The sequence below is a fragment of the Carcharhinus amblyrhynchos genome, chromosome 13 (assembly GCF_965287045.1).
Source record: "Carcharhinus amblyrhynchos chromosome 13, sCarAmb.v2.hapA, whole genome shotgun sequence".
NCBI lineage: Eukaryota > Metazoa > Chordata > Chondrichthyes > Carcharhiniformes > Carcharhinidae > Carcharhinus > Carcharhinus amblyrhynchos.
Window position 1 is genome coordinate 23,456,093 of NC_137336.1, and position 14,897 is coordinate 23,470,989.

The window sequence follows — 14,897 nt, forward strand, 5'->3', positions numbered from 1 at the left end:
GCAACTGTACACAACTCTGGTGCGGCCGCACTTGGAGTACTGTGTGCAGTTCTGGTCCCCACATTACAGGAAGGATGTGGAGGCTTTGGAGAGGGTGCAGAGGAGGTTTACCAGGATGTTGCCTGGTATGCAGGGGAGGTCCTATGAGGAGAGACTGAGGGATTTGGGGTTGTTTTCACTGGAAAGAAGGCGGCTAAGAGGGGATCTTATAGAAACATATAAGATGATTAGAGGTTTAGATAGGGTGGATGGTGATAGCCTGTTTCCTCGGATGGAGAAATCTAGCACGAGGGGGCATGGCTTTAAATTAAGGGGGGGTAGTTATAGGACGGATGTCAGGGGCAGGTTCTTTACCCAGAGGGTGGTGAGGGACTGGAATGCCCTGCCTGCTGCAGTTGTAAATGCGCCTAGTTTGGGGGCGTTTAAGAGATTGGTGGATAGGTTTATGGACGAAAAGGGATTGGTTTAGATTAGTGGGTCAATGTTTTTTTTTTAAAAAATAAGACTGGTCGGCGCAACATTGTGGGCCGAAGGGCCTGTTCCGCGCTGTAATGTTCTATGTTCTATGTTCTATCTGGTTGGTTTCTCGAGGGTAATGGTCATCTTTCGTTTTCATTTCTCATTGTTGCCTGACTGGCTCTTTTAAGTGCCAACTTTTTGTGGGACTATCCCTCCCATTAAAGTTTGTAACTGTTACTTCACTTACTTTTTGCTAAGATCAAATAATGTTTTATGATACTGTCCTTGCCCATTGTTCAAGATAGGGAAGATATGCTATCATATTCTCATGATGGACACCCATTGCCTCAGATTTACTTAATTGATGCAAGATTCTTATTAAATCAGACCCCTATCAGTGATTCATTGGCAGGATTTTCCAGCCGTGCTCACTCAAAGACTGGAAAATCCTGCCCGAGGCCAACGGACCTTTGCATGGTCTTGTCCTGCCCGCTATGATCCCCATGGCAGGCAAGATGGGAATATTCTGCCCTTTGTTTTATTCAGGCTATTTGCTGAGTGATGCAATTTCTCTCTATGGCTACTTGGAATGAGTTACTTTGCTCTTAAAAGAAAGGATAAAAAGATCACAAAGTGCTAATGTAAAACTTGCAAAATAGGTAGTACCTAAAAGTTATACAGATGCGTATAAAATATAAGTACATAGCCATGATCAGTGTTTAAAGTCTCCTTAGACTGGTTTTAATGTCTACTTTATTTGAGATAAGACAGCACGTGATGCTGGGAACATGGATTAGTCAGTCCAGTTGTCTAATTGATCTATAGGTAACAGGATGTCCTGCAGAATTTCATTAAAAGAGGCACTTCACAATCTTTTTATTAAATAAATTGCTTTGAAAGTATGTTTTGTTGTATTTGCTGGTGCTTGGTATAAGTCAATTAAGAATGTAGAATGTACAAAACTTACAAAGTTACAGAAATTATGCAAAAGTCTATATAAAAAGAATATTAGACCAATGCTTGAAGTGATTGGTGTGCTAAATATGACACAACACATCCAGCATATTCCTAAGTAATAAAAGTTAAAAGTTGGGGGCATAGTGGCACAGTGGTTGATACTGTAGCCTCATGCACCAGGAACACGGGTTCAATTCAGGCCTTGGGTCACTGTCTGTAAGGAGTTTGCACATTCTCCCTGTGTCTGCATGGGTTTCCTCTGGGTCCTCCAGTTTCCTCCCACACTCCAAAGATGTGTAGGTTAGGCTGATTGGCAATGCTGAATTGCTCCTTAGTTTTAGGAGGACTAGCAGAGTAAATACATGAGATTATGAGGTTAGAGTTTGGGTGGGATTGTTGTTGATGCAGGTTCGATTGGCTCAATGACCTCCTTCTGCAAAGGAGGGTGCATTGTAAGCAGTGAATACTATTTTCCGAATTGAATGAAGTTTAGGTAAATCAAAGTTTCACCTGCAAGGAATGCTTGGGCCCTGGATCATGGGATGGAGTGAGGTAAAAGGGCAGGTGTTGAATCTCCAGCATTTGCACGGGAAGGTGTTGTCGAAAAGGGAGAGGAGGGTAAATGAGAAGTGGTCAAGGGTGGTCACAGAATAGAGCCATAGGCTGGAATTTTACCACCACACCCACCCCGGAATCAGGCTGGAAGAGGCTCGCAGAATTGAATTCTCCACTGGCCTTGAGTGAGATTTTACAAGGCTCATCTGAGCGAGCTCTTAAATCCGTGGAGCCATAGACATCTACAAAACAGGAAAGGCCCTTCAGCCCATCATGCCTGTGCCAGTCAGAAACAAGCGTCTAATTATTCTAATCCAATTTTCCAGTGCCGGAATCAAATAGGTCTAAGAAGCAGTAGCCCATTCAGAATGCTTAAAGCAGAAGAGAGTAGCTGCTTTGTTCAGTGATAGGATCACACTGGAGGGAGTGGTGAATGATCTATTGAATGTGAAAGCTGCTGGGGTGGTTAGTGTCAGAAATCTAGAAACATTTAAACTGATGGAGGGTAGTAGATGAGTCATGGATTTCAGGACAATTAAGTTAGAAAAGGTGAGAAAAAAGAGATGAAATAGCAAGAAATCAGTCCCATGGGACAAGAACAAGTTGAAATAATGTGTCCAATAGGTGGTCCTAATTGTGGATTTTGGGAAGGAGGTAAAAGCAGATGTGCTGAGTTGGGTGACTATAGAAATGTAGAACATAAGAGCTGGAGTAGGCCATTCAGCCCTTTGAGCTTGCTCTGCCATTCAATATGATCCTGGCTGATACTGTATTTCAACACAATGATCCTGCTCTCCCCCAGTGCACTTCCATACCTTTTGTTTCCAGAAATCAAGATCCTATTTAAATCTATTCACGATATGTGGCCTCTCCAGTTATTTGTAATAGAGAATTGCACAGGTCCACAATTTCCTGAGTGAAGAAATTTCTTCTCACCTCAGTCCTAAATGGCCTGTCCCATATCCTGAGACTGTGATCTATTTTTCTAACTTCCACAGAAAGAGAAAACATTGTCTCTGCATCCAGTCTGTCCAGCCCTGTTAAATTTTGTACATTTCAGTGTGATTCCTTCTCATTCTTCTGGTTCTTTCTTATCTAGTCTTCTAGTTGCATCCTCCAAAACTCGAGTAGGTTTGTCAAACCTCATTTTTCTTTCATAACTCCATATTAATTTTGTTTAATCCCATTGATATTTTCTGTGTGTCCTGTTATCACACCCTTTAAACAGACTTTAGTATTTTGTGTGGTGGTTGTTTAATTGCTCAGCCATTTCCTCATTATTATAAATGTTCATGTTTTGGACTGTAAGGGACCTACATTTGTCTTCACTAATCTTTCTTTTACATTCTTATAGGAACTTTTACAGTCAGCTTTTAGTTCCTGCAAGTTTACTCTCATACTATATTTTCCTTCTCCTAATCAATCCCTTGGTCCTCTGATACTGAATGCAAAATTGTTCCCAATGTCAGGCATGCTACTTACATGATTCCTCTTTGGATGTAAAACTATCCTTATTTTGTTATCCGTGGTTGGGCCACTTTTTCTGTTGTGTTTTTTGTATCAGAAAGGAAATTATAACTGTTGCAATGCATACATTTGTTCCTTACATCTTAGCCTTTGCACATCCAATGCCATGCCTCTTAATTTATTCCCCAATCTATCTTAGCTAACTCATGCCTCAAACCTTTATAATTTCCTTCATTTAGATTTAGAACCCTGGTTCTAGATTAGAGTACTTTACTTTCCATCCTAATGAAGAACTCTATTATGTTATGGTCACTGTTTCCTAAAAGATAAAATTATTAATTAATCCCTTCCCATTGCACAATACCAAGTCCAGGAGAGCCTGTTCTCTGGTTAGTTCCTCAACATACTTGTCAAAAAAACTCATACACCCCTCCAGGAATTCATCTACCATGATATTATTGCCAATTTGGTTTGCCCACACTCTAGATTACCGTAGCATCCCCTGCTGCATGCATCTCCAATTTACTGTTTAATGCCATCCCTTATCTTATTACTACTGTTTGGAAGGCTATAGACAACTCCCACTAATGTCTTCCTCCCCTTCTTGCTTTTTCCTAGACTGATTTTATATCTTGCTTTTCTGAATCAGTATCCTTTTTCACTACCGCATTGATTTCATACTCCACTAACAGCACCATCCCATCTCCTTTTCCTTTTTATCCAACTCTTCCTAAATATTCAGTTTCCAGCTTTGATCAGCCTGCAGCCAGGTCTCTATAATCACCATCATATTGTATCCATTTACATCTATTTATACTGTTAATTTGTCTACCTTATTACAGATATTCTGTACATTCAAATATATGTATTTAGAAAAAGTCTTTTTATGTTTGTTTTGATAAAACCTTTTTAAACATCAATGAATTGGAGGCTGTGGAACGAAGTTCTTCGAAGGAAACTAGATCAGTAACAGGATAGGAAATGATAGTTTGAAATTTGTTTTTTCCTTGAGCTATCATTCTTTGTGTTGTTTAATTATTCCTGTCATCTAGCTTTTCATATAACTTCCCTTTGTTCTTCCATACAGCAATCACAATCATCCTCACCCTGTCCCAACCCCCTGTTCCCTCTCCCCCCTGCCCATACTTCCCTGCCTCTATACTTGCTTAAAACCCAATACAACTCTAACTTATTCCAATCCTAATGTAAGATCATTGACCTGAAATTGTGTTTCTCTTCCACTGATGTTACCTGGTCTTCTGAGTATTTCTTGAACCTCAAGTTTTTGTTTCAGGTGTTTAACATCTGCAGTATTTTATTTTTGTCATAGCATTAGAATTAGCTTGCTATGAGGTTCAGATTGGAATTGTGAAGGCTGTGGAAATCCAATTTGCGTCAACTCAGGTGCTCTGGGAAATCATGAAAACTCCTGCTGAGGTGGGCCTCAAAAATGTCCTGAGCACCTGACAAATTGAGATGGGTGAGGATGGAAGTGTCACTGAGGGAAGCATAGATTTTGTGTAGCAGGATATAAAAGTTGTTGCTTAAATGAGCAAAGGCAGCAATGAAAATAACAAAAAGAAACAAGAGGAGAAACATAGCAGCCCAACTGAAGAGACAAGCTTCAGGGAATTAGATCTAGCTATCCCCTTTACAAAAGGGCATAATAGAAAGAGAGAGCTATTTGGGCTTATAGCCAGCAGGAAAGCAGTTGTCACACTGCTTGCCAATTCCATGTCCCCTAAAATCCCTCTGCAGTACAGGAAAAGAAATAAAAACTTACCGGATAAAATAAATATGCTACCTAAGTAGTTTCACTCTTTCTTGCATTTTATCTGGGTTAAACTCCTTCATTCATTAGCCCCATAAATTTCCAAACCTCTGACAGCCCCCACCACTTCTCCAATTCTATCCTTCCCACAAATGTACATTTCCATGAAATAAGTCTTCGTTATTTATCACAACTGGCTTTTCCTTTTCTGTCATCTCAGATAACCTGACATGTCAAACTGTTACAGTCTGGTCATTGCATTACAAGAAGGAGATGCACTAGAGAGACCACAGAAGGTATTTACAACTGGGTTGCGAGGAATGGAGAATTTTAGCTCTAAGGGAAAAAAGCTTCAGTTGTTTGGTTTGGAGCGGTCAAGGTTAAGGGATGATTTAATTGAACCGTATAAAATTTTGACAGGGTTCAGATAGAGTGACTAGAAAAGACATATTTTCCTTAGTAGATAGATCACAAATAAATTAGTAACAATAATTTAAATATATGGCAGAATTATTTGATGGCATTTGGTAATTATTTCATCCAGAAGGTGGTAGGGACTGGAATTCATTGCCTTGAAGGGTGATAGGAGGAGAAGCCCTTACAATTAACAAAAAATCTTACATATATCTTACATATATCCTAAATTTCTCTCATCAAGGTCACAAATAATATCCTACAATGTCTGTGACCATGGTAAACTATCTTTGTCATCCTTCTTTTCCTGTCTGCCACCATGACAATGTTGACTACAGCACCATCCCCCAGTAACTCCCCTCCATCATTCAGGTGTATGGGACTTGTTGGTTTCACCTTATCATTCCATTTGTAGCCAGAGAATTGCCTGCAATGATTTCTCTTCCCTTTCCTACACTGTTACCTCAAAGTTATAATCTTGGTCCCTTCCGATTTCAATTCTAAACACTGTCTCTCAATGTTTCAGAATTTCTTCAGAAAACACAACATTGGACAACAACCAGTACGTCATCACCACCCCTTGAGTGTCTCTGATTTGTTGCAATGCTTGCCAACATCCAATACTAGAGGAGCAGAAATTTCTTGCAACTAAATTTCAGAAGGCTAGGTTATCGGACCCTCTGGCAGCCATCTTAACAGTTCATCAACGTCCATTTTTAAACAAAAAAAGGACAGTTCCAGAAGGGTCCATACAATCTCAGTAATTGTGTCAGAGTTAGTATCAGTAATGATGAACATGAAATTGTTGTTGATTCTTTCAAAAACCCATCTGGTTCACTAATGTCCTTTAGGGGAAGAAATCTTCCATTCTTACCTACTGTGGCTGACCCATAACTCCAGGCCCACAGCAATGTGGTTGACTCTTAAATGCCCTCTGAAATGGCCTAGCAAGCCAGTCAAGTTGCATCAAAATGCTACAAAACCTATAAAGACGAATGAAATCGGAAGTACCACCTGTATTTGACATAAGCAGCAGAAATGACAGTAAACCTAGCCCTCTCAATCCGACAAAGTCATCCTTACGAACATCTAGTAGCTTGTGCCAAAATTGGCAGAGCTGTTTGTCAGCCTGGTCAAACAACAGCCTAATAGATATAGGAACAGAAACATATCTGATGGACAATGTTCGTGACACAACCATCACCATCCTTAGATATGTCCTGTCTTAGCAGCAGGGAAGAATGAGTAGAGATGTCAGCACAATGGTATGCAGTCAGGCAGGAGTTGTTTGCGAGGCCTTAACGTTGACTTTGCTTCCCATAAACTCTCACGGCATCAGGTCAAACATGTGGGTGGCACAGTGGCCCAATGGTTAGCACTGCGGCCTCACAGCAACAGGGACCCAGGTTCAATTCCAACGTTGGGTGATTGTCTGAATGGAGTTCGCACATTCTCCCCATGCCTGCGTGGATTTCCTCTGGATGCTCCGGTTTCCTCCCACACTCCAAAGATGTGCAGGTTAGATGGGTTGGCCTTGCTAAATTGCTTCTTTGTGACCAAAGATGTGTAGGTTAGATGAATTAGCCATGTGAATCTCTAAGCTAATGGGGATAGGGTGGAGTCGGGGGGGGGGGGGTGGGGGATGTGGTGCAAGGGCCTGGGTTACATAACTGTCGGTGTGTCATTGCAGGTTCAATGGGCCGAATGGCCTCTTATGCCACTGTAGGGATTCTATGATGGACAATGAAACCTGCTGCTGATTACTACTGACTGCCCACCTATCCCACCAAGTCAGATGAACCAGTTCTCCTCCATGTGGAATACCAATTTGAGGAAGGACTGAAGCTGGAAAGAGAACAGAATGTACTCTGGGTGGAGGACTTTAATGTTCTCCACAAAGCTCGGTAGCACAACCACTAACTGAGTTAGCCAAGTCTTAAAGAACATAGTTGCTGGACTGGGTCTGCAGTAAGAGGTGAGAACCAACAAGAAGAAAAGATGTACTTGATCTCATCCCTTCTAATTTATTATTTTATTTCTATTAGTGTTACAGATAAGCTTACATTAACACTGCAATGAAGTTACAGTGAAACTCCGATTTTACGTGCCCCGATTTAGCATGTATTCGGGATATAACGCGATGAATCATTGGACACTTCTTCTTGCTCTTTCTGGGGAACTGAAAAGTTCACCATGGAAGATGATGATGAGCCAGATTTTTTTGGCTTCACAGAGGAAGGTGTGCATGAGGCAGAGAAGCTGTCTGAATGCAGCAAAATAGAGCTACACCAGTGGCATGCTTGTGACAACGAATGCCTAACATATGAGCATCTGACGGACGCCGAGATCGTTCGTAATGTAACTATAGCACCAGTGGAGGCAAGTGTACCAGTTCTCGAGCCACAAGAAGATGATAATGAAGAGCCTCCACCCCCAAAAGTGCCTGAAACCATTGAACACCTCGAGGCTAGCCTCCATTGCCTGGAGACTCAGGAGGTGGACCACATAAAACTCCTCCAACTCAGAAGCATTCTAGATTTTGCTCACAGCCAGCAAAATGCTACGTTCAAGCAAGGAACACTCAATCACTTTCTTAAGAAATAAATTGTTGTTGTTTTGCTTTGATTATTAAGAAGCTTTACTGAAAATTAATTTCTACTGTAACAATAATGACTTAATCTTTAATTAAAAGGTAATTTACTTGCCAGATGGTAAACGTGCAAAAAATGGGCCAAATAGAGTGATAAAGGGATGTTTTAGGATGTAAGGTCAACATTGGGTCAACTTGAATGCTGATTTTTCTGAACCCTGATTTAGAATGATCCCGCTTTTTTTGCGACAACATTTTATGGACCCCAAACATCGCATTATAACGGCGCTGCATTATACTCTAAAAATTCCTGAGTCACCGCACTCCAGCACCTGTTCAGGTACATTGAGGGAGAATTTAGCATCGCCAATGTACCTAACCAGCAAGTCCTTTGGACTGAGGGAGGAAACCAAAGGCAATATTATAATAATCATGGGGGACTTCACTATGCAGGTGGATTGGGAAAACCAGGTAGGTAGTGGATCCCAAGAAAAGGGATTTGAGGAATGTCTAAGAGATGGTTCTTTGGAGCAGCTTGTGACAGAGCCTATTAGGGAACAGGCTATTCTGGATTTGGTGATGTGTAATGAGGCAGACTTGATCAGGGAACTTAAGGTGAAGGAACCCTTAGGAAGCGGCAATCACAATATAATAGGATTTACCCTGCAGTTTGAGAGGGAGAAGCTGGAGTCAGATGTAATGGTATTACAATTAAATGAAGGTAACTACAAGACATGAGGGAGGAGCTGGCCAGAGTTGATTAGAAAGGAAGACAAGCAGGGAAGACAGTGGAACAGCAATGGCAGGAGTTTTTGAGATTTATTTGGGAGGCACAACAGAAATTTAACCCAAGGAGGAAACAGGCAAAGGGGAGGGCAAGGCATCCATGGTTGACGAGGGAAGTCAAGGATAGCATAAAGGAAAAAAAAATATACAAAGTGGCAAGGATTAGTGGGAAGCCTGAGGATTGGGAAGCCTTTGAAAGCAAGCAGAGGACAACTAAAAAAGCAATCTGGTTGGAGAAGATACAATATGAGTTTAAGCTAGCTAGTAATATAAAAGAAGATAGGAAGAGTTTTTTTGATATATAATAGGTAAAGAGAGGCAAAAATAGCCATTGGACCACTGGAAAATGAGGTTGGAGAAGTAATAACAGGAAACAAAGCTGTAGCAGGGAAACTGAATAGTTACTTTGCATCAGTCTTCACGGTGGAAGACACCAGTGGGATGCCAGAGCTCCAGGAGAATTAAGGGGCACAGGTGAGTGTAGTGGCATCACTAAGGAGAAAGTTCTGGGGAAACTGAAATGTCTGAAGGTGGATAAATCACCTGGACCAGATGGACTACACCCCAGGGTTCTAAAAGAGATAGCTGAAGAAATTGTGGCGGCATTAGTGGTGATCTTTCAGGAATCACTGGAAGCAGGGAGGATCCCACAGGACTGAAAAGTAGCTAATGTAACACTGCTGTTTAAGAAGGGAGGGAGGCAGCAGATGGAAAATTATAAATTGCTTGCAAATTGAAACAATGGTTGTCACAGACAGACCAACCCAAGAGCTGTTGGAAAAATACAATAGGTGAAATACTTCATGGCAAGACTTCCAGTTGCTCAAGATTACAAATGACACAGTGGTGGCAAGAAAGTTTTCAGTAGAGGAAACAAGCTGAGGACTTTCAATTTCTCCCTCTCTCTCTCGTTTGGAATAAGCATCTTGAGAAGCCAACTTTACCAGAAACCTACCAATGAACTGGGACCTTGTATTAATTACAACATCTTCTATATCTAACTGCATCGAAAAAATCAGTTCACCTAACTCAATCGTCATGTTTAAACTCTACACCTCAAAAACAATAAAAAGACATTTAATGTATATTCTTCAACTGGAAGCAAACTCTGCTTATGAAGGGGGGGGGCGGGGTGTGTGTGTGTGTGTGTGTGTGTGTGTGTGTTTTGGTTCTGTCAGGGTCAGTCAGCTCCAGATCCAAAATGGACAAAGGAGTTGATCTGAAGAAGTGACTGCCCTTGACATCAAAGCTGAAATATATTGCCATTCTTTCACTGCTGCTGGGTGAAAATTCTGGAACGCCCTCCCTCACAACACTGTGGGTGTCAAGGCTCACCTTCAAAAGGCTAATAATTGATGGGGGTGTTACAACCAGGTGAAAAGGGGTAAATTAATTCCCCTCCATTAAATTTCCTCAGCTGGTCACAACATAGGTTTATGTTTTTGTTTTGACAATGATATGCCTTTTCCAAATCAGAATGTTGTACAATGGTGCGCTGATTATGAAATGGTTCTATCCCAGGAAGAAAGATGAAGGAAAAGAAGAGTTAGAATCATTTCATAATCACATGCTCTCTACTTCCAGGCAACAAGGCACAATCTGTGAACTCAATTCCATGCAACAGTGGCAGAACAGCATCTGTGTGACCAGGTAAAACTTTGTCAGCAAAAAGATAAATGTGTCTGGTGCCAAAACACATAAACATTTAAAAAGTATTTCTATAAAAGTAACTGTGGGGGCTGGGGGGGTGAGGAGTTGGGGGGGTTGGGGGTTGTTGGCGAGTGACCGAGTTCGCAGTTCTTTGGAGTGTCATGCTGGTTAGCTCTGTTGGCAAGATGGCTAGCATGTGGCTCAGATTAACAACATCAGACAGAGTTCAATTGCTATTCCAGCTGAAGTAGACACAGAAACTGCCTCTTCATCCTGTCCAGCAGCAAGATCATGGCATCAGCCATTGTTCAGCAGCACTCAAATAATTAAGGGTGCCACCTTGAGAAGGTATCCAGTGGCCTAAGATAAATGAGAGCCAAGGCAAAATACCAAGGGTGAAATTTTCCTGTCCCGCCCGCCTTGGGAATCATAGCAGGCAGGGAGCGGACCATGCAAAGGTCCGTTCATCGCACGCGGGATTTTCCTGGCTTGGGGGCAGTTGTGGCCGGAAAATCCTGTCCCATGTGTGCCTTGAACCTAGCCACTCCACCGCACATACCAATATGTCAGCACGCTCCAATTGTGCCCCCAAGAATATAAAGCAACATTAACAAAGCTTTTCAGATTTTCTTTTGAAGTAACAGAAATACTTACTCAGTGCCACCTCTTTCTGATCTTAAGTAAGACAATCAGTAGCATTCTGTTACATCAGCTGCAATAATGACTGTAAAAAACGTTCATTTAATGTGCAGTACTTTGAGTGTTAAGTATTATTGAACATAATTTATAACAGTAACATTTTCATTTGCTATCATTGGGAAATAAATTAAAGATTGCTGTAATGCAATACCCCTCACTATTACAAACCAAAAGAGAATTACATTGTGGCAAACTTAGCCGTGGGAAATGAAGCAAGTCCTAAATAATTAATTCAAACATACAAAACTAGACAAAACATACAATAAAATACCCTTTTCATTAAAGGCACTCATATTTCAGGTTTCTTAAGAAGTTAAGAAACAACATATTCATAAAATGGTCCTGGAGATAGTTGGATAGTTTTTGATGAAAGAAGGGATCAAGAGGGAATAAGAGACAAAGGCTCATAAAAATGCAATAATGTTCAAAATCAGATGCTCATTTGGTGGGTTGCATGCGGCATGTACTTGTCGGTGGTGTCCCATCAGTAAATAATACCCACCCGCATGTTTATTATCGCGTGACAGGTAACTTTGTGGCACATGCCAATTTCACAAAATGGTCCTAATAAAACCAGCATAGAACCTAGATTTAAATATTTCAATGTTCTGGTGAGCTTCCCAATTTGGTCTTGTCTGTAGCCTGCACATCAAGGATGGAGCTTGGTTCAATGAGCTGAGTGGCACACTTTCAGTCCCAGACAGGCACCATAGTGTCATCGATCATATTTGTAATTTAGGTGCCTATTTTTCACCTGAAAAATAATGCAGACCCAATTGAATGTCTAGGCCATTAACTTCAATGAACTTACATTAAAAGAAGGAAGTGAATAATTATATAAGTAAAATGAATTTTATAAAATAGAAATATTTTGTTTAGGAAGGAGAGCACAATTGGATTATTTTATCTACCATTTCCAAACCTTATATCAATTTCTTAATATGATTCTTGAACAGCATTGTATTCCCTTTTCTAATTGGAATTCATCCAGCACTTTTAAAAATCTGTTGTAATTCTCTACTCTATCATCCTCACTGACATTCAGTCCCACAGTTATATTACCCTTCTACTAAGCAAAATGTTCAAATTTCCTACTTTCTTCTGACATCCTTAACTTTTATCTCATCTCTCCCCTGGCAGATTTGATAACTTTTGAAGAAAGAAATTTGAATTTCCAGGCCTCTGACGGAAAGAATTGTAGGATAAGCTTTCACAATTTAAAACTTTGACTGTAACAAACAAACTAATATAAATGTAGACTAAACGTAACAGGAAAATAAGACACCAAACTAAAGGAAAGATATTTCCCCATTGATAGACACAACCAAGATACTTTATGAATCATTTACACTTTATGCCACACTCCCAACAGATTTGCAGCCTTGATGATTAAGTTCCAAGCTCTTCCTGGATTTTCAGCAGGCTTCCTTTTCCCAGTTACACCACGGCAAGTCTTCCAGTGTGCTATGAAAGTCAGAACCTTCAGTCTTTTGTGTATCCATGAACTGATTCCAGCAGCATGGCTCACTCCAGTGAATCCTTTGTCCTTCAATCTCCATATATCCCACCTCTTTGAACAGACAACCAGTTCTCACCAGCTATATGCTCGTTGCCTGACACATAAAAACAGTCTTTTTGTCTTTCATAGCAGCAATTGTGTCAGTCTCCTTCTCAGTGTCTCAGTATATGTGTATGTTTCTGTAGCAAAAAAAAAGCTGCCCCCTTTTGTGTCAATGTTGTTTCAGTTGATTTTCAATAGTTTTCAGCTTTGGTCTCTTTCCCAATGACAACCAGATCACATAGGCCTGTATGATCTTACTATCATCTTATTAGGGACATTCTATTTACTTTAAATTAAAGGAAACATTTTAAAAGATAATGGTCTCATTAAGTCTCATCTTCATAACACTTTATATCTCCAACTTATTTAATCCTGTGCCTGTCAGAAGAACATTCCTGGATTCAATAATAGTGCTGTTGGGAGCAATGCATATGAAATTAATATGTGTGCTATTCAATTAGCACAATTTGCTGGATGAATATTTCAGTCAATGGGGCTCCATAACATTGTCTATATATAAAATATCTATACTTAGAATCATAAAATCATTGAATCATAAAATCATACAGTATAGAAGAAGCCATTTGGCCCTTCGAGTCTGCACCAACATGTTAGAAACACCTAAACTCCCACCTAATCCCATCTGCCAGCACTTGGCCCATAGCCCTGAATGTTATGCTGTGCCAAGAGCTCATCAAATACTTTTTAAAGGATGTGAGGCAACCTGCCTCATCCACCCTCCCAGGCAGTGCATTCCAGATTGTCACCATCCTCTGGATAAAATAGCTTTTCCTCACATCCCCTCTAAACCTCCTGCCCCTCACCATGAACCAATGTCCCTCATGACTGGCCCTTCAACTAAGGGAAACAGCTACTCCTTGTCCACTTTGTCTATGTCCCTTATAATCTTGTACACCTCGATCTTGTTGCCCCTCAGTTTTCGTTGCTCCAGTGAAAACAACCCAAGCCTATCCAACTTCTCTTCATAACTTAAATGTTCCATCCCAGGCAACATTCTGATCAATTTCCTCTGCACCCCCTCCCATGCAATCACATCCTTCCTATAATATGGCAACTAAAACTGCACACAGTACTATAGCTGTGGCTTCACCAAAATTCTATACAACTCCAATATGACTTCCCTGCTTTTGTAATCCAAGCCTCAATTGATAAAAGCAAGTGCCCCTTATGCTTCTTTCACTACCTTACTAACATGTCCTTCCGCCTTCAGAAATCCATGGACAAACACGCCAAAATTTCTTTTTCCTACAGCACGCCCTTGTGTCCTACCATTTATTGAGTACTTCCTTGTCAAATTACTCCTTCCAAAGGATATTACCTCACATTTTTCAGGATTAAAATTCATCTGTCACTTTTCTGCCCATGTGATCATTCTGTCTATATCTTCTTGCAGCCCAAGACACTCTGCCTCACTGTTAACCACTCAGCCAATCTTTGCGTAATTCTTCAAACTTACTAATCCTATCCCTCACATTGTCATCTATGTCATTTATATAAATAACGAATAATAGGGGGCCCAACACAGATCCCTGCGGTACGCTACTGCACACTGGCTTCCATACACTAAAGCAGCCTTCTGTCATCACTTCTGTCTCCTACAACTGAGCCAGTTTTGAATCCAGTTTATCAAATTACCCTGTACCTATGTGCATTTACCTTCATTACAAGTCTCCCATGTGGGACCTTGGCAAAGGCTTTGCTGGAATTCATATTAACTACATTGATTGCACCACCCTCATCGACACATCTGGTCACATCCTCCAAAAATTCGATCAAATTTGTTAGGCATGACCTCTCTCTGATGAAACTATGCTGACTATCCCTAATCAAGATGCTCTCCTTCAGAGGTCTCTCCAACAGCTTCCCTACCACTGATGTGAGACTCACTGGTCTGTAGTTCCCTTGTCCATCTCTACAACTCTTTTTAAATAGCAGAACCACATTAGCTGTTCTCCGGTTATCTAGCA